Raw genomic sequence first — 24109 nt, 5'->3', positions numbered from 1 at the left:
AAACTCACTATTCAATTCCAAACCTAGGTCATATAATCTATTTGATCCTTAATGTAGCTGGAAAGCTTAAATACACACACATATTGCTACAGAATCAAGTCATATTTTACATGAAAGTTATCTTCTAAGTCAGCATGTCCAGCAAAAAGTGCATGTACTTCAGTTACCTTTGAATTTCCCTTAAATTACCTAAAATACTGTACAGTACAATGGTGACTTATATTTAGCCACCAGGTCATACCGAATACTCTGACATCCTATTCAGTGCAGCAGGATGCTTATCCACTGAGACCTCTGAACTGAGGCTGACTGAGTGAGTGAACACAAGATTCATGTTTGCCAAGTGTACCTCTCAAGAAAATTAAACACGCATGACATATGACTCTAAGAAAAGAAGAAAGAAAGAAAAATTCCATAGTATCTTTATCAAATAGGCTTGTGCTTGCAGATGTGGCCGTAACTATGAACACTTTTGTCAGTGGTTCTCATAAATGGCCACTTTTTGCCAGTTCTAACCAGGCTGGGTGAAGTGTCACTGGATTTTGTTGTTACTAAGGCTTCAGGAACTACCTCCACCTCCACCACATTCCTCAGTAGATCCCCAGGGATGCATGAAAGGCACTCCCGCTGTCCCCATAATTCCCAACGGTCCTCCATACCTTTCTCTTCTTTCTTTCAAGAATGGAAAGAAGCCAGGCACCGTGGCTTATGCCTGTAATCCCAGCACTTTGAGAGGCCAAGGTGGGCAGATCACGAGGTCAGGAGTTCAAGACCAGCCTGACCAGCATGGTGAAACCCCGTTTCTTCTAAAAATACAAAAATTAGCCAGCCCTAGTGGCTGGCACCTGTAATCCTGGCTACTCGGGAGGCTGAGGCAGGAGAATCGGTTGAACCCAGGAGGTAGAGGTTGCAATGAGCCGAGATTGCGCCACTGCACTCCAGCCTGGGTGACAGAGCGAGACTCCGTCTCAAAAAAAAAACAAAAAGGAATGGAAAGAAGCCAAGGACTTAGAACTTTATCAGCTAACTCAGCTAACACTGCTAACTCTGCCTGTAAGTTCTGCTGCATCATGTGGACCCTCACGGGACTGAGCACCTGATCCTAGTAGGCTCCGTAAACCTTCTTCCAGACTCCAGAGGGAGAAAGACTTAGCTCATTTTTAATTTCAGAACTGCTGCCACTGGCCAGGCATGGTGGCTCATGCCTGTAATCTTAGCACTTTGAGAGGTGTTGGCAGGTGGATTGCCTGAGCTCAGCAGTTCAAGACCAGCCTGGTTAACATGGCAAAACCTCATCTCTACTAAAAATACAAAGAATTAGCCGGGCATTGTGACGCGCATCCATCCATGTGAAGAGACCACCAAACAGGCTTTGGGTGAGCAAAAAGGTTGTTTATTTTCACTTGGGTGCAAGTGGGCTGAGTCCAAAAAGAGAGTCAACAAAGGGAGACAGGGGTGAGGCAGTTTTATAGAATTTGGGTAGGTGGTGGAAAGTTACAGTTAAAGGAGGTTTTCTCTTGTAGGCAGTGGTGGGGGTCACAAGGTGCTCAGTGGAGAGCTCCTGAGACTCATTGCCCAGGAGAAGGAATGTCACAAGGTCAATTGATCAGATAGGGTGGGGCACAGCTACTCACGAGGCTGAGGCACGAGAATCACTTGAACTTGCGAGGCAAAGGTTACAGTGAGCCGAGAACATGCCACTACACTCCAGCCTGCCAGCCTGGGCAACAGAGCAAGACTCTGTCTCAAAAGAAAAAAAAAAAAAAAAAAACCTGCTGCCACAACTCCCTGAAGAAACATCTTTAAAGTACCAGAAAGCATCATTGGTAATGGAAATTTTTAATCCAGAGAGCATTTATTCATAAGATGCCCCTTAATTCAACAAATATATACCAAGGACGGAGTTTTGCCATTAAGAAGCACTTGTAGAATCAAACTGAAATTTTCCTGGAGATAAGAAGTCAACAAATAATAATACTACAAAGTAGAGTAACACAAGCTCAGAGTCCTTTGAAGGATCAAAGAATGAGATTGTGTCCTCTTTGAGAGCTCAGAAAAGGAAGGGAAAGCCATTTGAGATGAAGAGAATCAAATGAAAAATAGCTAAGGAAGAAAGAATGCAAGATGTGTTTTGGCATGCAATTAAAAATATGTATGAATAATTCTTTGCATTTGGACAGACAGTTTTACATATTCAAAGTGTTTCCACACATCATGTCATTTTATTTCAGTCCTAAAGTATTCTCAAGTCCCAGAAATACCCTACTCATTCATTCATGGGTCACATCTAGAGTTATCATGGCTGAGAATAAAGAGAAAATTCGTTCAAAATTCAGCTACATATTCAAAACCTCTACCGAATCTACACCAAGAACTAAGGGAGATGCAAAGATGTGTAAAAGATTATTCTTGTCTTGAGTGAGATTTTTTTCCCCTACCGTTACTGAGTGACCTACTCCTATCCCAACCTCCCTGCTTACCCAAGTTTCTCTTCTTGGATCATCCCAACTCCCCAACAACCACCATTTTTATAGGGCTGACCAAGAGTTCCCAGACCTCATCAGCAAAAGAGTGAAGTGAGCTTTATAGAGTCCTGTATTGCCCGAATCTGCCACTCACTTACTGTTCAACCTGAATCTCCCCGTGCCTCAGTTAGCTCAACTATAAAAAGAGCACAGGTTTCAAAGGCCATTTTAGGCTCTAGAAATTTTACGATTAGATGAGACTTTGTAATGTTATAAAACTGAAGTCCTATTTCATGGCCTGAAATCTGGAAAATTTGTTCCTACGACTTGGAAAATGGTAATTTGATGTTCAGCAGATCCCTGGCTGAAAAGCCTTCATAGGCCAATTTCTGTGAAAAATTCCACTTGATTCAACTATGAACATACATGGCAGAGATCAGGAGGTCATTTCTTGGCAAGAGCAGTACATATCACTAAGTCTAAACCAAATACAAATGGCCCTGAAAGATAGAGAATATTTAAGCTATCTTATCATTGGCCTGTACAGGTTTATATGAAAGATAATACTCCATCTTAATCATCACATTTTCCTCCATCTTCACTGTAAAGCTCTCATTTATCCATGTGCTCCTGTGGCTTTGAAGCAATAAGAAAAAAACTTTATAAGTCAAAATTAGGGGGGAAAGAAAACACAACATTTTTAGCATTGCTTTCATATGTATGTTTAATGTAACTTATATGGGCTATTTCCCCTATTAGATATTAAAATCCTTGAGGGCAAGCACCCAACCTACAGAGGGAGGATACTACAGATATTTAAGAGAGTCAGCTCCGGATCTGTGGATTGGAAACCCCCACTCTACAACTTATTGGCTGTGTGACCTTGGGAAGTCACTTAACTTCTCTGTACTTAATTTCCTTATCTTTAAAATGGGGAATAACAGCACCCAGCCAGGAAGGTGGCTTGCCTATAATGCCATCTCTTTGGGAGGCTAGTGGGGAGGACTGCTTGAGGCCAAGAGTTCAAGACTAGCCTGGGCAACATAGTGAGACCCCCATTGCTGAAAAAAAAAAAAATTAATTAGCAGGGCATGGTGGTACAAGCCTGAAGTCCCAGCTACTTGGGAATCTGAGGTGGGAGAATCGCTTGAGCCCAGGAGTTCCAGGCTCTAGTGAGCCATGATTGTGCCACTGTACTCCAGCTTGGACAAAAGAGCAAGACTTGAAAAAATAAAATAACAGCACCTACCTCTCAGGGTTGTTGCCAGGATTGAGAATATCCTTATGAGCTGTTATATTCACTTTGGTATTACTTCTCCCCCAGTGCTTTGCACAACACAGAGGAAGTCAGTATCTTTGACTGAATGAATGAATAGGGCTAGGTAACCTTAAGCCTAAGTACCTATTGAGCACATTTTCCAAGGATTTTCAGAAAATTTCCTTTGAAAAGGAAATGTTTGTGTAGCCTTGTGGAAAACTGATTCTATCAGCAAAAGTAAGCAGCCTGAGCGCACCTGCTGGAAAGAAGGTGATCCTAAACTGTCTGTTAATAAAAAGTCAAGGTTTGCAAATAAAAGGGGTAAAATGGAGATGAGGGACACACTTTAAATAAGAAGAGTAGGTAGGCACCTAAGCCCCACGCGCTGTTCCGAATAAGTCTGTCCTACAAGACTCCTGACAAACAGACCACCTAAGGACTGGCCAGCACCGCAGGGTGAATAAAGGACACCGGTAACCATAAACAAGTCACGCTTTTAAAAGCGAGACATACCAGCAAGGACACAATACCCTACTGAGCCAGCTTCGGCTAGCAGGCGCCGTGACCTTACCCAAAGCCACCGGTGTCACGGCTACTGCCACCGGTGCCGCCCCTTGCTCAGCAACTAACTGCCACCCACTGGCATCTGCACGAGACCGCTATTTATAACCTCCCTAGGAAGCCGATTGGCCAGGGCTGCAAATAGTCATTCCGGCTGTTGAGTTTGAACTAGCTCTGCCCAGGTCGCCCTCTCCGCTGTCTCTTCCTCCTCACCAGCCTAGGCCCCAGAAACTTGCAACCACCACCGCCAGACCGCCCCGACTTACACTCACAATTTGTGCTCGCAATCTCCTATGTCCCCAGCTGGACACCCTCTCCGAACTCCCTCAAGGGTCAAGGATACCTCAGGTGCATCCAGCTGCCACCTCTCTGGGTGAACTGCCCATCGAAAGTCCTCTATGACCTCCCTCTCCACCAGCCCCCATCTTGCAGGCCGAAATGACGCCGTACGACTCTCGCTGTCCCCCAAAGCTACAAATATCTGCACCTGCACAGCTGCCGCCTCATTCCCTGCCCCTCTGCGGGGGCCCAGTTCCCAAATCCACCCGCCCACTCCCTGCGACATCTCCCTAGCAGGAGACGAGAAAGGGACCCCAAGAGGCACGGTTCTTCTTCCCCATTTAAGCCTGCGGCCTGCGGACACCCCAGTGCACCCTGTGCCCAGGACACCGCCGACCCCGCCCCCCCTTTGCTCTTTGACAGGTCTCTCTCCAGGCGAGGGCTGTGGTCTTCAGGGAAGGCCGGAGCCCCTTTCCCAGCTGCGCCCTAGGCGCGCGCCCCAGCTGCCCGCACCCGCCAGTGCCGCCGCGCTCACCTGGGCCGGGAGGCTGACAGCCTTGGGCTGTGCCCTGCGGGCCGCGAGGGGACGTTGCGCTGGCAGACCCGGGCTTGGGCCCCGCGGCGCTGAGCCTCCAACCCGGAAGAACAGCCCCAACTCCGCGGCTGCCGGCGGCCACGTGACGGCAGCTCTGCTCCCACCTCGGCCGGCGCCCCTTCCCGGTCCCGGCTTTCTTCCCGCTAGGCCCCCTCCACCCGATCGCCGCGCGCTCTCCGGACCAAAAGGCGACCTCACCAAATGCCCCCTTTGAGTTCAAAGGCTAGGTACCCCCAGGGGCCCTTCCACTCTCGGGGACAGCCAAAACCTCTTTGTCTCTGCCTCGGCCCGCGGCCCCCCGCCCCGCCTCCGCTCTTTCCCTCCGCCAGTCCTTGTCAATCAAACCTGGAACCAAACGCGGCAGCTGAAGTTCTCAGGGACACATTTGCTTCTCCCCCTGAAGAACCAGTTACAAAGCGTGAATTCCTCTCTGGGGTCCCATCAGAACAAAGAAACAGGTAATATAACTCCACTCTGGGTACCTGCCTTTCCTCCAGCTCTCTAGGAAAAATCAGAACTTCTGTAACAGGAGAGGACGGAAGGGAAAGGGGCAGGCGGAGAAGGGTTGGTGAAGGGCGGGAATGGGGGCGTTGATTTTCCATTCTGGCAGGAGAGGTGGAGTTAAATTCCTCAGAAACAATGTCCAGGCTTGAAAAGTAACACACATCTGCGTGCTTGTCTTCCAGCACCAGAGCCAGCCTAGAGGAAGCTGGCTAGTGTCACTGCTAGTACGAATATCCCCGAGGCTGGAAAGCACCCCGGGTGGATGTTGTGAGCTTTCCAGACCAGGCCTTGGCTGTTTTTGTAAAACTATTAACCGTAATGACCTAGTCGTTCTTTTCACACAGTTCTGTTACTTATTCTGCAGGTGTATTCTGACTAAAAGTGGGAGGAATAAAAAAACAGAGTGTAAAATGGTTCACTTGCCCAAAACTTAATCATCATGAAGTGTCAGTAACGTCATTTCTTTCTATTAATTGAAATTTTGATACAAGTAAAATAATTATGACTCTAAAAGGCATAAGCAGAACAGGTATTCCATATCTTTAAAAAGTAAGGAGCCGCAGGGAAACCCTTAGTTTGAGAACTTGTCTTGTGATTAACCTACACAGAAGGTCATTCAACTAATGGATTCCCACTGCAGTCCAAACTCACAGACAGGAAATGACACAGCCCCATGTTTTAAAATAATAATGAGCCGAGTTAAGTGTGACCATAGGGAGGGTTACCAGATACTAAAGGTACAATGAAGTGGGATTAGTAATGGATAAGGATTTTCAACTATTGATTTAAAACTTTTTGTAGGGGTCTGAAGTTGCTGCTTTGTCTTTTAGGGATTAATAATTCGTGGTTCCCAACTGGGCACAATTTACTTCCAAGGGATATTTGGCAATGTCTAGAGACATTTCGGTTGTCACAACTGGAGAGGGGACATATCTAATGGGTTGGGGCCAGGGATATTACTGAACACCTCTCACTGCACAGCCCCTCACAACAAAGCATTATCCAGCCCCAAATGTCAATAGTGCTGAGGCTGGAAAATCCTGGCTTAAATTAATGCTCAGTACATTATTTAATTTAACTTGCTTATAAGTCTATACCACATGAAAACAAACTCAAAGATAACATACTATTTTTTCACTTTTGAAAACAGTGAATGGTAGGCATATGATACTTTTAATAACAAGCATGTGATTATTTTATTCTGCTTACTTGTACAACATAATTTGGGTGCTATTCCTTCGGGTGAAAACATTTGTCATTTGAAATGCTCTGTTTCAGTCCTTAAGCTTCTACATGTAATTATAGCATGTTATTCATAAAGGGAGTCCCCAGTGAAAATAGGATTAAGTTACAAAAGTTTGCTTTTAAGTTAGTTGCTTCTAAGTCTTAGACACTGTCTTGAATAAAATTTTTGTAGAGATTTGATATTCCCTATTAAGTTGTAAGGGCCTTTCCCACTCTGACATCTACTCTTTCCTCCCTGACTACCTTGACCTGCAAACTCTTATTTTAAAATATTACCTCTCACATATGTGTAAGTTTTCATTACAGATTGTTCTATTATTGAATAATTTTTAAAATATTTTAAAATTAGGATTAACATCAAAATTTAAACCCTTTGTAGTTTAGGAGTTTTTGTAGTCACAAATGCTTAAAAATAGTTTTTAATAATTAGAGTTCTAATCTACCAGAAGCCAAAAGAATGAAATATTTACAATACTATAATATACCATTTGGATCTGCTTTAAAGCCTAAAAACCAGAGAGGTGCCCAATAGCCAAAAATCAAAACATAGGCTGAACCTGAGAAGACATGTAATCAAAAACTGACCTCTAGTGATGGCTTGTTACCAAAACCCAGCATCTAGGTAAAATCAGGCTAAAGAAAAGGTAGCTTTAATGTCTTCTCGTTGTGGTTATTATGTTAAATGGTTATTGACAATTTATTGTCTCAGCTTCCCTTTTATAAATAATTATTAGTAAAGTGAACAACCCCAGAGAGATAGGACTCTTTAATTTCAGTGTGTCTTAACAATGCAGACACTCAACAGGTTTTAAAGGAACCGTCACTAACCTTAATCTTAGCCCTCTTCTCCCAGGCTGACCAATCAAGAGTGTTTGATTTTAGGAAACAAATGTTAACTGACTAAATGAGCTGATGTTAATCAACATTAACTGGAATTAAAAAGAGAACCGATATTAAAGAGCCAGCACAAAGTTCAATAATTGGCATTTGTTTAAGCTACATAAGTAAAACCAGTTTGCATTTGAAATTTTTGTGAGCATCTAAAAAACTAGCTCATAGCATACTACTGTGAATATTGTCCTTTGCATATAATAAGTACGAATTACAAAAACCTATGGATTTTTTTTTTTTTTTTTTTTTGAGACGGAGTCTTACTCTGTCGCCCAGGCTGGAGTGCAGTGGCTTGATCTCAGCTCACTGCAAGCTCCGCCTCCCAGGTTCACGCCATTCTCCTGCCTCAGCCTCCCAAGTAGCTGGGACTACAGGCGCCCGCCACCTCGCCCGGCTAGTTTTTGTATATTTTAGTAGAGACGGGTTTTCACCGTGTTAGCCAGGATGGTCTCAATCTCCTGACCTCGTGATCCACCCGTCTCGGCCTCCCAAAGTGCTGGGATTACAGGAAACCTATGGATTTTTAAATCAATATAAAAAATTGGCCGGGCACCGTGGCTCACACCTATAATCCCAGGACTTTGGGTGGCTGAGGCAGGCAGATTGCCTGAGGTCAGGAGTTCAAGACCAGCCTGGCCAATATGGTGAAATCCCATCTCTACTACAAATACAGAAATTAGCTGAGCATGGTGGCAGGCACCTGTAACCCCAGCTACTTGGGAACCTGAAGCAGGAGAATTGCTTGAATCCGGGAGGCGGAGGTTGCAAGTGAGCCAAGATCACGCCATTGCACTCTAGCCTGAGTGACAAGAGCACAACTCCATCTCAAAAAAAAAAAGAAGAAAAAATAGAAAATTATCTGTGTAATCATAGTGTAGGGGGTCTGGGAAGCTGGTGAGGAGTAGAAGCTATGTTAGTTTCCTAGGGCTGCTGTGAGAAATTACCACAAACTGGATGGCTGAAAACAACAGAAATCTTTTCTATTACAGTTCTGGAGGTCAGAAGCCCAAAACGAAGGGGTTGGCAGGGAGGATTCCTTCTGGAAGTATTGAGGGAGAAACCATCCCATGCCTCTGCCAGAGCTTCTGTTGGTTGTCAGCAGTCCTTGGTGTTCCTTGGCTTATAAATGCAGCCAGTCTCTGCCTCCATCTTCACATTGCCTTCTTCTCTACGTGCCTGTGTCCAAACCTCCCTCTCCTCTCTCTTATAAAGATACCAGTCAGTGGTCTTAAGGACCACCCTAAATCCAGAATGGTTTCTGTCTTGAGATCCTTAACTAATTACATCTACGAAATCTGTATTTCCAAATAAAGGTGGATACAAATAGTTTGATGGGGGACAGTATTCAGCCTACTACATGGGCATTCTGTGTGTTTAAGGTAACACACTGTAAAGAGGGTTTTGGGGTTTTTTCTGAGGGGGGGAGTTTGTTTTTTGAAGAGGGATGGATTTGCCAGTTCTTGAATTTAAAGTGAAAATCCAAATTATTTGAGGGAAATTCAGTTGAAAGTCATTTTATATTAATAATTGGGGAAAATTTTTCTTAGTTATATACCTGGTTTACTGGTTTAATAAACACTCAACCTAATTGAAACTTTCCTGCAATTTTTATATATCATATATTTATCACCATTATCAAACTACTTGATTATAAAACTCCATAATAGTGTTTGATAAAAGAACTTCAGCCAAATTAAATTTAAAAGAGTTTAATTGAGCAATGAACCATTCATGAATTGGGCAGCCCCCCGAATCACAGCAGATTCACAGACTCCAGGGCTGCCTTGTTGTCAGAACAAATTTATAGACAAAAAAGGTAAAGTGATGTACAGGAATTGGAAATGAGGTACAGAAACATTGACATTGGTTACAGCTCAGTGTTTGCCTTATTTGAATGCAGTTTGAACATTCAGTAGTCTATGAGTGGTTGAAGTACAGCCGCTGGGATTGGCCACCACTCAGCTATTGTTACAAGTACATACTTATTAAGTTAGGTTTTCAATTTTGCCTATTAAGTTAGATTACAGTTCCTCCACAAAGACTCAAATATAGAAGTACGGAGTCTTTCTCAGGCCATATTTAGTTTGTTTTAACACGCTTAACATTTTTATAATATTTCACTTTGTAAATACTGCATTTGATTAAAAATTCTAATTTTAATATAAGTTTTACAAAGCATCATCTCTTTGAAGATCTTTTTTTATGCTACATGTTACCCATAACAGAAAAATAAAAACCAGAATATCTCACCTCCACTGGTTTTTGTTATAGTCTCCTATCTCCTCTCCTCCTACCATTTGTTATCAATTCTTTCAATTCTTTTCTTTCTCTTTCTTTTTTTTTTTTTTTTTTTTTTTTTTGAAACACTCTCACTCTGTAGCCCAGGCTGCAGTGCAGTGGGGTGACTTCAGCTCACTGCAACCTCTGCCTCGTGGGTTCAAGTGATTCTCCTACCTCAGCCTCCCAAGTAGCTGGGATTACAGGCGACCGCCACCACGCCTGGCTAACTTTGTATTTTTGATAGATGGGGTTTCACCATGGTGGCCAAGCTGGTCTTGAACTCCTGGCCTCAAGTGATCTGCCCACCTCAGACTCCCAAAGTAGCTGGGATTACAAGTGTGCGCCACCATGCCCAGCTCATTCTCAATTATTTTACCACTTAAATTGTATACATGTTTCTAATGTTCCCTTGGCCCTCTGTCCTATTAACTCTAATACTTTCTCTGTGTACAATGTTACTTGTGCTAGGACCACTCCCAAAGCTCAGTCTCTAGCCCAGACCTCTTTCCTAAGCTCCAGACTCTTGCAGCCAACTGCCTGCTGGTCATTGCCATTGAGATATCCACAAATATTTCCAGCCAAACGTGAGAAAATTCCCTACTCCCCTCCTTTTAGCTATAGCAAAACACTTGATGTTTCTTGAATGAATGGAGCAATTCCACACTTCCTTGACTTTCGCATGCTTTTCCTTCAGTCTAGAATGCTCTCCCTACTCTACCTTTTCTTTGCAAGCTTGTGCTCATCCTCTAAGGTGTAGCTTTTGTCTCTTCCTCTGTGAAGTATTCTAGGAAGCCTTGTTCGACTCTTATTTCCTCAAGCTTAGCACAGTGTTGGCACATAACAAACGCTAAATAAAAGTTAGCTAGATCAATAAGAAGCAGCCACTATGGAAGAAGATTGGATTGAATCCTGAGTCTGGCTGGGTACCCTTGGGAAAATTCAACTATAAAAATTATGGAGACAATAACTATTTCACAGGCTATTGTGAAGAGGAGAAGAGAATCTATGTAAAGAATATAGCCCAGAGTCTAGCCCATCATAGGTTTTAAAAAATGTGTCTGACTTTTGGCAAGGGTGCAAAAGCAATTCAATGAAGGAAAGATAGCCTTTTCAACAAATGGTACTAATGCAGTTGGACATCTGTAGTCAAACAAAAATGAACCTCAACCTAAGTCTCACAGATTTTTACAGTAAAGTCAGGATGGAGTACACAGTTACACGTGAAACCATAAAACTTTCAGAAAAAAATAGGATAAACTCTCCAGGATCTAGGACTAGTCTTAACACTAAAAGCGTTATTTTTTTACCTTGTTTATGTTGAAGGACTACAAAAGCAATATTTATAAAGGGAAAACTAAAAAATTAAACCTTGTCAAGAAAAAATAAAAAGGCTGGTGCTGTGGCTCACTCCTGTAATCCCAGCACTTTGGGAGGCCAAGATGTGGGATCACTTGAAGTCAGGAGTTTGAGACCATCCTGGCCAACATGGTGAAACCCCGTCTCTACTAAAAATACAAAAATTAGCTGGGCATGGTGGCAGGCGCCTATAATCTCAGCTACTCGAGAGGCTGAGGCAGGAGAATCGCTTGAACCCGGGAGGCAGAGGTTGCCGTGAACCAAGATTGCGCCACTGCACTCCAGCCTGGGCGAAAGAATGAGACTGTCTCAAAACAAGAAACAAAACAAAACAAAAGCAAAAAAAATTTTAGCTCTGCAGAAGAGTCAGTTATATATATATATATATAAATTTATATATATATTTAAGAAATATGTAAATATACATATTTAAGAAATATAAATATATGCTTTTAAGAAATAAATATATATATTTCTTAAAAACTCTTAAAACCTAACAGTAAAACAAAATTCAAATAGAAAATGGGCAAAAGGTATAAAGAGACGTTTCACAGAAGAGGAATATAAGCACATGAAAAGACGATCAACATCATTCACCATTAAGGAAGGGAAATAAAAACTGCAATGAGACAACACTACATATCTATAAGAATGCTTAAACAGGGCTAAGCACAGTGGCTCATGCCTGTAATCCCAGCACTTTAGGAGGCCAAGGCGGGCAGATTGCTTGAGCTCACAAGTTCAAGACCAGCGTGGGCAACATGGCGAAACCCCATCTCTACAAAAAATGCAAAAATTAGCTGGGCATGGTGGCATGTGCATGTAGTTTCAGCTACTCGGGAGGCTGAGGTGGAAGGATGGCTTGAGACTGAGAGGCAGAGGTTGTAGTGAGCTAGGATCCAGGATTGTACCACTACACTCCAGCCTGGGCGATAGAGCCAGACCTTGTCCAAAAAAAAAAAAATGCCTAAAACGAAAAATAGCGATAATATCAAAATCTGGCAAGGGTGGGGAGAAACTGTATTATTCATACATTGCTGCTGAGAGTATAAAATGATACAGTCACACTGGAAAACAGTTTGATGGTTTCTTTAAAAAACCTGTAACTACCATATGGTTATACCATTTATATTCCTAGGCATTTATCACAGAGAAATAAAAATGTATGTTCACACAAAAACCTGTACATAATTGTTCATAGTAGCTTTATTCATAAGAGCCAAAAACTGGAAACAGCCCATATGTCCTTCAACAGGTGAATGGTTAAACAGACTGTCATACATGCTTACCATGGAAGACTACTCAGCAATGAAAATGAGTGAACTACCGAAACACTCAACAACTTGGATCTCTCCCCAGAGAATTATGCTGAGAGGGAAAAGCCAGTCTTCAAAGATTACATACTTACTATTCCATTTACGTAACATTCTCTTTTATTTGTAGAAATAAAGGTCCCATTATGTTGTCCAGGCTGGTCTCAAATTACTGGCCTCTGGTGATCCTCCTGCCTCAGTCTCCCAAAGTGCTATAATCTATAATTATAGATTATATATCTATATATACATTATATTTAATATATAATGTGTATATATGTTAGTATATATATTTATAATGTGTATATATATAGTTGTTGATATTGAGACCGAATCTCCCTATGTCGCCCAGGCTGGAGTGCAGTGGTTCAATCTCAGCTTACAGCAACCTCCACCTCCTGGGTTCAAGCAATTCTCCCACTTCAGGCTCCCGAGTAGCTGGGACTATAGACATATGCCACCATGCCCAGCTAATTTTTGTATTTTTAATAGAGACAGGGTTTCACCATGTTGGCCAGGGTAGTCTTCAACTCCTGGCCTCAAGCGATCCACCTGCCTCGGCCTCCCAAAGTGCTGGGACTACAGGCATGAGCCACCATACCTGGCCCCCTATATAATATTCTTGAAAAAATGAAATTATCGAAATAAAGAACAGATTGGTGGTTGCCAGAGTTTGAGGAGGGGATGAGGTAAAAGAGATGTAGCTGTGGCTATAAAAGGCCAACCCGAGAAATCCTTGTGGTGATAGAAATGTTCTGTATCTTGATTACATCAATGTCAATACCCTGGTTATGATATTGTATATAGTTTTGCAAAATATTACCATTGGGGGAAACTGGGTAGAGTCTACAGGGGATCTCTCTGTATTATTTCATACAACTGCATGTGAATCTCCAATTATCTCAAAATAAAATGTTTAATTAAAAAAATAAGCCTGACAGGTGTAGTAAAATAGTAATGGTAGAATCAAGGTGGTAGATACACAGGTAAGTATATAACATTCTTTCAAATTTGCTATTTTTTTAAATGTTTCTTTGTAAAATTAGAAAAAAAAAATGTTAAGTATTGTAATTATTCTGAGACTAAGTCCCTCACTGACACAATCTAAACAATAAAAGTAAGGTACATTCGGTACATTCAGCTTACTGAAAATATTCATTAGTGCCTCTTTTCCTGTAGCATAAATTTGTCAAGTGAATTGCCCATAGATTAAGAAAGCAGTTTCATGAAATAGTTTTTTATTAGTGGAAGCAAACATTCAAGGTTCAGGATGCCATCCTGAATTTGGGATAAAGAGGTTTTTCATCTCCCCTACCCCACACCTCATCTTTCTTCAGTGTTTTCAACATTTATTTGGCATGCTAATTGTCAAATTCCCCTTTCAAGTGATCTTTTTTTCTGATAGAGTGGCCATGGTACTCTAGGATTGCATTGCTGGCACACTCTACTGTTAGGTGACAGTTTAGGCACTACATCCCTCTGTAGTGGCTTTTGAGTAGAGGACAAATCGTTGGAATTTATAGCATTAACTCAAAAATTCTAGAAAGCCTCAGGGAACAATTAACTTCAGGGTTTAAATTTGTCAGACCTGAAAAGTAACTATAAATTCATATTGATGGTTATGGATTCTTTGTTTCTTCATCTCCACAATGGGCTCAAGAGTCCAAAAGCATAAATCATGCCACCTTAGGACAGTAAGAATAGTTACTTTCTGTGTAATATTTCAGTTTATATACCACTTTGACATGTATTTCCTGATTTAATCACTTTAATAACTCAGAAGAAGGTTCTATTATTCCTGGGGTTTTGTTTGTTTGTTTGTTTTGTTTTATGAGATGGAGTCTCACTCTGTTGCCCAGGCTGGAGTGCACTGGTGGTATCTCGGCTCACTGCAACCTCCACCTCCCAGGTTCAAGCAATTCTCCTGCCTCAGCCTCCCGAGTAGCTGGGACCACAGGCACACGCCACCACGCCCAGCTAATTTTTGTATTTTTTAGTAGATATGGGGTTTCATCATATTGGCCAGGCTGGTCTCAAACTCCTGACTTCATCATCCACCCACCTTGGCCTCCGAAAGTGCTGGGATTACAGGCATGAGCCACTGCACCTGGCCTATTCCTGTTTTAAGGTGAAGAAACAATGGCTTAGGGTTAACTGATACATCTGAAGTCACAACAACAAGAATTAGAGCTGAGACTTAACTGTAGGTCTTTTGGTTCTAAGTTCAATGATTCTGGTGGGAAAGAGTATCCTCTGGGAGGGGATGCTAAAATGACTTCCTTGTGGGAATGAAGGTACCAAGAGAAGCAAGGAAAACAGAAGCCCATTTATAGAGACAAAGAGGGAGTCCTCTGTGAGCATCAAGTCCCTCTCATTTTCCCCTCCCCATTCGTTTTCCTGGATTATCCTACTAATCCTTAATTTTATTTGAGATGAGACCTTTTCACAGAAGCCTTTCCAGACCATCCAAGGTTAAGTGCCCTTCCATAAGACTCAAGTTTTAACATTATTATAGTGTTTATCACTCTGTGTCTTAGTCTGTTGGGCTGCTATACCAAAATGCTATAAACTGGGTCATCTATAAACAACAGAAATTTATGTCTCACAGTTCTCGAGGCTGGGAAATCCAAGATCAAGGTAGCAGCAGATTTGTTATCTGGTGAGGGACTGTGTCCTCAAAGACAGCTAAAACCTCACATGGGGAAGAAGCAAGGTATCTCTCTGAGTCTCCTTTTATAAGGATACTAATCCCATTCATGAGGACTCTCCCCTCACGACCTGATGATCACCTCCCAATACCCAAGGTATTGGGTATAGGTATTACCCCCTAATACCATCACCTTGGGGTTAGGATTTTAATATATTAATTTTGCAGGGACATAAACATTGGGTTCACTGCATTCCATATTATTTCCTATTTGTATAATTCCTGCACTGAAGTGCAAGCTGCTTGAAGATGGATATTTTATCTTATTCATTGGCATGTCATCCACACCTAACAGAGTGTCTGGCTTTCTTAGGCAGTCGGAATATACTTGTTAAATGGAAGGAAAGCATTGTGAATATTCTGTAGGAGTTGAAATAGAAAAAAGATACTGAGTTTTGACCACATGCCAACAAAAACAGCAGTTAATAGACTGCACGAGAGAAATAGGGAAACAGAATGTGCCAGTGGCAAAAGCCTGCTTGCTGACATTTATACATTAAACATTGATGTTCCTGTCTTTTTAAGTGCCAAATTTGGAATCTGTACATTGCTTGGACTCTATACATCATCTGATTAATGAGCATTTCCAGATATTACATTACCTTGCTGCTGGTCAGCAAGCACTCAGTTCAGTTAGTTGAATTATGCTATTAGTAGTATATTGCATATTCTAATTATTAATTCACAACTTCCTCTAAACTTTTCAACACTTACATCTCATGGTCTGACCACGACTTTCTTTTCAGCTCCCTTATTTCTGTGTCTTGATTCCTTTTTCCTTCCGATCTATAATCTTTCATTTCAACCCTTTCTCTACCTAGTCTAAGCCATGAACAGCCTCTCAACCCCTTCTGTCTTTATCCTTCTGCCTTAAACTACATAACACAATTATATTCCCACTAACAGGCATTGGGAACAATGCCTATATCAGGTTGTCAAGAGTTGCTAGAGAGAAGCCAGGTGCGGTGGCTCATGCTTGTAATACCAACGCTGGGAGGCCGAGGCGGGTGGATTGCTTGCAGCCAGGAGTTTGAGAGCAGCCTGGGCAACATGACAAAACCCCTTCTCTACTAAAAAAAAAAAAAAAAAAAAAAAAAAAATAGCCAAGCATGGTGGTGCATGCCTATAATTGCAGTCTCTTGGGAGGCGGAAGATAAAGAATTGTTTGAACCCAGCAGGCAGAGTTTGCAGTGAGCCGACATCATGCCATTGCACTCCAGCCTGGGCCACCAAGCAAGACTCTGTCTCAAAAAAAAAAAAAAAAAAAAAAAAAAATTGGAGAGTTGCTGGAGAGAAATCACAAAATGGTCCAGAGTGTTGCCCCTGCAGATCTCTACTTTCCAACCTCAACTGGGCCTCTGTACCACCCAATAGTTTTCCTAGGATCACACTCCTCTCCCAGAGCAGCTTTTGCAACTGTTGTCACTTTCCTCAAGTCCTCTTTTTTTACATCCCCACCTTCACTCTCAGCAAAGACATTTCCTTCTTTTTCACTGAGAACATGGAGAGCATCTTTTTTCCAGCATTCTCTTCTCCTGCAATATCTGCATCTGTTTCCATTTCTTAGTGAAACAGGGTTTCTCCCATCCAAAGTTATTCCTGCTGCCTGTACTCTGAATTTGCGAGCTGCCACCTCCTCCAGTCCTTTGCTCCCTTGATTTCCCCTCTTTTCCCTGATGTAGTCCTTTGCCTCATTGTCTTTAGCTGACATATTTATGTTTACATAATTTTTTTAAAAAACTCCAAGAGCAACAGAAACTTCTTTAATACACTTGCATTGCAAACTAGTTCCATATCTCTTTCATTTATTTCACAATCAAGCTTAGACAAAGCTATCTATACTCACTGTCTATGTTTCCTAGTACTGACAGTTGCTGGTTTCCAAATCATTCACAAACTTGTATTATTCCAATTGCAAGTATGATTGGGAGGCCTATTTGTTCATTTATAGTGAGAAATATAATTCAAGGAGAATGGAATGTTTGCATCAATATGATCCATTTATTCTGGAGACAAAGTGTAGCATGTTGTTTAAGCTTGTAGACTAGGTATTTAGAACTGAGTTGCTCACTATTTATGTGATCTTAGGCAAGTTAATTTACCTTTCTGAGCCCCAGTATTTTTATATGTATAAAACAGGTAAGCAATAATGCCTAGTTTATAGGGTTGTTTTGAAGATGAAATTGATGCAGGCAAACCCAAAAATTGGGGCTCTTGGCTTCAGGTAGGAAGGAAAGAATTCAAGGGTGGTGACAGAGTAAAGTAAAAGCACAGCAAGTTTATTAGAACAACAGAGAACAGGAAAATTGCTACTCCATAGACAGAGCAGGGCTACCCGATAGGCAGAGTAGCACTCATGGATTGCTGACTAACTATATTTATAGCTACTCCTTAATTATATGCTAAATAAAGGGTGGGTTATTCACAAATTTTCTATGAAAGGGATGGGGAGTTCCTAGAACCAAGGGTTCCTCCCCCTTTTAAACCATATAAGGGACATATTTTTAAGCAGTAAAGTGCTCAAGATGTAAAAGAAGATAGTGCCCCTGAGAAATGGGTCAGAACTGAGAGGCTGACTCATATCCAACAAGGACTCAGTATTGTTACCTGCTATGTCAAGGGTTACCGGAAGCTCCTCTGTGGAGATAGTAAGATGTCCAGTGGGAGCTGTGGGGGACCTCAGGCCCCATGAGTCCTCTGCTCTCTTGGCTATTATGGGTTTGGTTGACCCCTTTAGAGCCTGGGGCAGCCCTTTTCCAGTGGTCTTCTTGCTTACAGAGGGCACACTGACTTTGGCTCAGGGGGCCACTGAGTCAGGCTCTCATTTAAACATCCCAGATGCCAATCTCATGCCACTTACTCAGGATGTGTAACTCTGAGGTAGTAGGGAGCTCAAGACAGCTACCAGGAACTGTGTGTTTTGAGTATTTCTTTTGGTTTTCTCTGCCTCCTCTGCCCAGATCCTACTGTTGTAAACTCCAAAGGCCATGTTTAAGAGTTGACCCGGCCGGGTGTGGTGGCTTACACCTGTAATGTCAGCTCTTTGGGAGGCCGAAGCAGGTGGATTACTTGAGGTCAGGAGTTTGAGACCAGCCCGGCCAATATGGTGAAACCCCATCTCTACTAAAAATACAAAAAAATTAGCCCGGCATGGTGGTGTATGCCTATAGTCCCAGCTACTCAGGAGGCTGAGGCAGGAGAATCGTTTGAACCCAGGAAGCAGAGGTTGCAGTGAGCCAAGATCATGCCACTGCACTGCAGCCTGGGCAACAGAGTGAGACTCTGTCTCACAAAAACAAAAAAAAAGTTGGCCCATGCGGGTTTGAGGTTTTGTTTCTGCCTTAGGTAGCTTCCTTCTAATCTCAAGGAAAGACTGAGTAATAAAATGCATATCCAGGAAAGCATACCTTTCCAGGGAGTCTGGGTCTGTATTAGTATAATTCCTGAATGCCTCAACCAAACAGCTCTGAAATAAAGCAGGATTTCCATCCTTTTCAAAGTTACATCTCTAACCTTGTCATAATTAACTGGCTTAACCACACACTTTTTCATGCCTTCTATTAAACAAGTTACCATATGATTTCTTCATTCAAAATCTTGGCAACTCCTCTGGTAATCTCTTTGAGGCTCCAGATCTGGAACTGCATCTCTCCCCATATGATAAATGGCATGGCCTTGGTTATAAGCATTCTACCTGCATTTTTATGGGCAGTACCCAGAATCATTTGTTTATCCTCTATGATAGAGCAGGTGGACAATATTTGCCTATCATGCCAAGTTAAGTCAAAGGACATGGTCAACTTCACAAACTTCTCTACAAACTTCCCTGCATCCTCTAAAAAACCAGCTAAATTTCTCCATGCATAAAGCCAAATCAGATGTAGAAAAAAAAAAAAAAAACATACACATGTATTCTGATTGTCCACTAATCTCTATCAGCTACGTCTCACAATGAACACAGGTTCAATTTTAGGGGCTGATATGAGACCCCACTCCTGATGATACTGGTTGGGCTTACTTCCTTGGGCAGGGTGAGATGTAGGCTTGCAATAGTTTAATAAGGGGAAGGGGAGGTGGAATCCTGTGCTGTGGAACTGGTGAGATTACCCTCCTCAGAACTGGGGCACTGAAGAGACTTCAGGCTGGGGGGCACATGGGCCTTCTATGGGGAGTAGCTAGGAGGAGATTATCTAGGGTATCTAGTATGGCTTTTTAGTGTCTGGATGTAACATGAGCAAGGCAAATCCTACAGGTGTCCCTTAAGTCAGGATCCTAGTAGAGAGCAATAAGAGCCTATACATAAGGGATTTCTCTTCATTCTCCTTCCTTTTTACAGAATAAGTTGAATTGCAAAATAGTAATATAATATAACAAACCATTTTTAGGCCAAATTTCTTGTTCTCTTAATTTGTATTGGACCCAAACTGTGTTGCAGTAGAAAATGAGTCTCGCCTTATACAGTATGGCTGGGACACTAGCATTCGCTCTAGTCTCTCTGACAGGGAAGCAGCGATATACAAGAGACTGAACTGTATCTGCCTCTGTTTCCAAAAGATTCATGTTCAACTTTCACTCACACAAAGCTGGGAAACTTTTACTAGTCTTTTTTTTTTTTTTTTTTTTAAGACAAAGTCTGGCTCTGTCGCCAGGCTGGAGTGCAGTGGCGTGATCTTGGCTCACTGCAACCTCCGCCTCCGGGGTTCAAGCGATTCTCCTGGTTCAGTCTCCCAAGTAGCTGGGATTACAGGCGCCTGCCACCATGCCCAGCTAATTTTTGTATTTTTAGTAGAGACGGGGTTTCACCATGTTGGTCAGGATGGTATGGATCTCCTGACCACGTGATTCACCCGCCTTGGCCTCCCAAAGTGATGGGATTACAGGCTTGAGCCACCATGTTCGACTGTTTTATTAGTCTTTTTTTTTTTAAAAAAAAAAAAAAAAAAAAAGGAACCTGAACTTTTGTAACACAGCTGGAACAATTCACAGCGGCAGCGGCAGCCGCAGAGGCAGAAGAAAAGGTTTAATTTAGTTGATTTTCTGTGGTTGTTGATTGTTCGCCAGTCTCATGGTGGTGGAAGCTGTACATTTTTCCGAAGGGACCGACAAGCTGCTGGAGGTTTGGTTCTCCTGGCAGCAGCCCAACGCAAACCAAGGATCTGGAGATTTTCGCACTATCCCAAGATCTGATTGGGACATAATTTTGTTTTTGTTTTTGTTTTGTTTTGTTTTGTTTTGAGACGGAGTCTCGCTGTGTCCCCCAGGCTGCAGTGCAGTGGCGCAATCTCGGCTCACTGCAAGCTCCGCCTCCAAGGCTCACGCCATTCTCCTGCCTCAACCTCCCGAGTAGCTGGCATTACAGGCGCCCGCCACCAAGCTCGGCTCATTTTTTGTATTTTTAGTAGAAACGGGGTTTCACCGTGTTACCCAGCATGGTCTCGATCTCCTGACCTCATGATCCGCCCGCCTCGGCCTCCCAAAGTGCTGGGATTACAGGCGTGAGCCACCGCGCCCAGCCAAGTGGGACATACTTTTGAGGGATGTGCAACATTCAATCGTTAAGTGTGACAAAAACCGACAAGCAGGAAGCTTATGTACTCAGTGAGAGTAGCATGTTTGTCTCCTGGAAACGTTTCATTTTGAAGACAAGTGATACCACTCTCTTGCTGAAAGCACTGGTTCACCTGTGGAAGCTTGCTAGGCACTACAGTGGGTTTGACTCAATACAAAGCTTCTTTTATTCTTTTGAGAATTTCATAAAGCCTTCTCCCTAAGGGTACCCACACCAGAATTTCCAGGAAGAAATAGAGTTTCTTAATGCAATTTTCCCAAATGGAGCAGCATATTGTATGGGATGTATGAATTCTGACTGTTGGTACTTATGTACTCTGCATTTCCCAGAAAGGTAATCAGTCAGCCAGATCAAACCCTGGAAATTCTGATGAGTGAGCTTGACCCTGCAGTTATGGACCAGTTCTACATGAAAGATGGCGTTACTGCAAAGGATGTTACTTGTAAGAGTGGAATTCGTGACCTGATACCAGGTTCTGTCATTAATGCCACAATGTTCAATCCTTATGGGTATTCGATGAATGGAATGAAATCAGATGGAACTTATTGGACTATTCACATCACTCCAGAACCAGAATCTTCTTATGTTAGCTTTAAAACAAACTTAAGTCACCTCCTATGGTGACCTGATCAGGAAAGCTGTGGAAGTCTTCAAGCCAGGAAAATTTGTGACCACTTTGTTAATCAGAGTTCTAAATGTCACACCATGTTTTCTTCACCTCAAAGATTGAAGGTTTAAAGCGTCTTGATTGCCAGAGTGCTATGTTCAATGATTACAATTTTGTTTTTACCAGTTTTGCTAAGAAGCAGCAATAACAGCATAGTTGATTAAGAAAAATGAAGAAAAAAATGCAGAGAGAGAACACACATAAGAAGGTGGTGGATGCTTTCTAGATGTTGATGCTGGGGGCAGTGCTTTCCATAACCACCACTGAGTAGTTGCAGAAAACCCTATATGTAATGATAGTGTAATCATTTTGAATTGTATGCATTATTATATCAAGGAATTAGATATCTCGCATAAATGCTCTCTTCCGTGTTTAGGTATTCTCTGCCACCCTTGCTGTGAAATTGAAGTGCATGTAGAGAAAACCTTTTACTGTATGAAACTTTATAACACTTGTGAGAGCAATTCAATTTGGTTTATGCACAGTATAATATTTCTCCAAATATAATCCAAAATTCCCCACAGACAAAGCTTTCATCCTCATTAAGTGTTGGCCTCAGCCTAACCGTCTGGGACCGTTCTATTAAATTGCTGCCATAATTTTACATCCAGTTACCTCCACTTTCTAGAACATATTCTTTACTAATGTTATTGAAACCAATTTCTACTTCATACAGATGTTTTTTGAAACAGCAATTAAAGTTTTTCTTCCATGAGGAAAAAAAAAAAAGAAAATGGCTCTCTTTCTCTTTAAGCCATTTAATTTGAATTTGATCCCTATTGCTTTTGACACCCTAGGAGCAAGTCTTTTGAGATGCTTGCCATGTCCCCATGTCTAACAAGGATCTCCACTAGACACAGAAGTTTTTCTAAATCTAGCAAGAGCCTAGTTAATTTTTCTTTCAAATGCCTACCTCCCTTTTCCCTCAAGAAAGGTCAGTAGGGCAATCGCCACCAATTTCTGCAAAGAAGGCATAAGAACAGTTAGCTTGGCATGACAAAAATGAATTATGAGATATGAGTGGACAGTAGAGTGATGACTGCATCCACTAGCAAATGGAATGCAACAAAAGAGGTGTTTTAATAAGCAAATTATTGAAGGAGAGATTAAAATAAGGAAACAGGATTCTTATAGTCTGAATTCCACAAAAAGTGAAGAAAGCATTTTGGTTTGGAGAAAAAGTGGGATGACAAAGACAACAAGAAAAAATGATGACAGAGACCAAGATCTCCCAAGGATGGGACTCTAACCCACAATCCTAGAGGGGATACCTAGATCCCTCTAGAGTGGGACTCTAACCCACAATCTTAGAGAGACAAAACCAGTTAATGTTGAAAAACCTGGGGCCTCCAGGCATCAACAAATGAGGGTCCCCCACACCAAATGCTACATATCCCAGAACAACCCAGAGGCAGACAACAATGAACCCCAAAGGTACAAGCCCAAGGTCCTCAATGGTAGGATTCTCAACCACAATCCTATGGGGACAATTCCAACACAACTGGGGACACAGAACAACATGACTCCAACATCCCTAAGTCAGCACAATGGGGGATCACTCATAATAACAAAAGAAAAAATGCAGCCTGCACGGTGGCTCATGCCTGTAATCCCAGCACTTTGGGAGGCTGAGGCGGGTGGATCATGAGGTCAGAAGTTTGAGACCAGCTTGCCAACATGGGGAAACCCCGTGTCTACTAAAAATACAAAAATTAGCCGGGCATGGTGGCGCACGCCTGTAATCCCAGCTACTCAAGAGGCTGAGGCAGGAGAATCACTTGAACCTGGGAGGCGGAGTTTGCAGTAAGCCAAGATCGCGCCATTGCACTCCAGCCTGGGTGACAGAGCAAGACTATATCTTGGGAGAAAAAAAGGAAAGAAAGAAAAAATGCAAAACAAACAATGAAACTGTCCTACCTTACATAAAATAGAAACAATTGCCCAAATAGCAAGGGGAACGAAGAAGACACTCACCTATCCATGGAGGGCAAATGGTGCTGATTGATGTTAGTGGGGGTGGGGGTGGGGGTCCAGTGAAGGTCTCTCGCAGGTCCCCTCAGCTTGTTAATCCCTTCATGGGATTGACAACATGGGATTAATTTTCCCTCCAGGAAAGATGATGCAGGTGAATCCCAAAACTGGGCCTCAGCCCAGGAGAGTTCTTGGCTTCATGCAGGAAGGAATTCAAGGGTGAGGCGACAGAGTAAAGTGAAAGCAAACCGAGTTTATTAAGTGCAACAGAATACAGGAAAATGGCTGTTCCATAGATAGAGCAGGGCTACCCCATAGGCAGAGTAGGACTCATGGATTGCTGACTAACTATATTTATAGCTACTCCTTAATATGCTAAATAAGGGGCAGGTTATTCATAAATTTTCTAGAAAAGGATGAGGAGTTCTCAAAACCAAGGGTTCCTCCT

General features: G+C 42.3%; 1 protein-coding gene and 1 pseudogene across 4 annotated transcripts in view; one reads left to right on the top strand and one right to left on the bottom strand.

Moving 5' to 3' along the window:
- Positions 1–5706, bottom strand: part of NNT (nicotinamide nucleotide transhydrogenase) — a 97995-nt gene extending 92289 nt beyond the window's left edge. For 3 of the 4 annotated variants that reach the window (XM_025388009.1, XM_025388011.1, XM_025388012.1), the window contains exon 1: positions 5099–5665. The gene's annotated coding sequence lies outside the window, so the exon portion shown is untranslated. Of the gene's footprint in view, positions 1–5098 lie in introns of all 4 variants that reach the window. The other variant, XM_025388010.1, reaches the window with a different exon arrangement.
- A 14813-nt stretch (positions 5707–20519) lies between these two features.
- On the top strand, positions 20520–22023 carry LOC112626995 (annotated as a pseudogene).
- Positions 22024–24109: the final 2086 nt, after the last annotated feature.

The sequence above is a fragment of the Theropithecus gelada genome, chromosome 6 (assembly GCF_003255815.1).
Source record: "Theropithecus gelada isolate Dixy chromosome 6, Tgel_1.0, whole genome shotgun sequence".
NCBI classification, from domain to species: domain Eukaryota; kingdom Metazoa; phylum Chordata; class Mammalia; order Primates; family Cercopithecidae; genus Theropithecus; species Theropithecus gelada.
The sequence above is the reverse complement of the archived record's forward strand: the minus strand, read 5'-3'. Positions and strand labels throughout refer to the sequence as shown.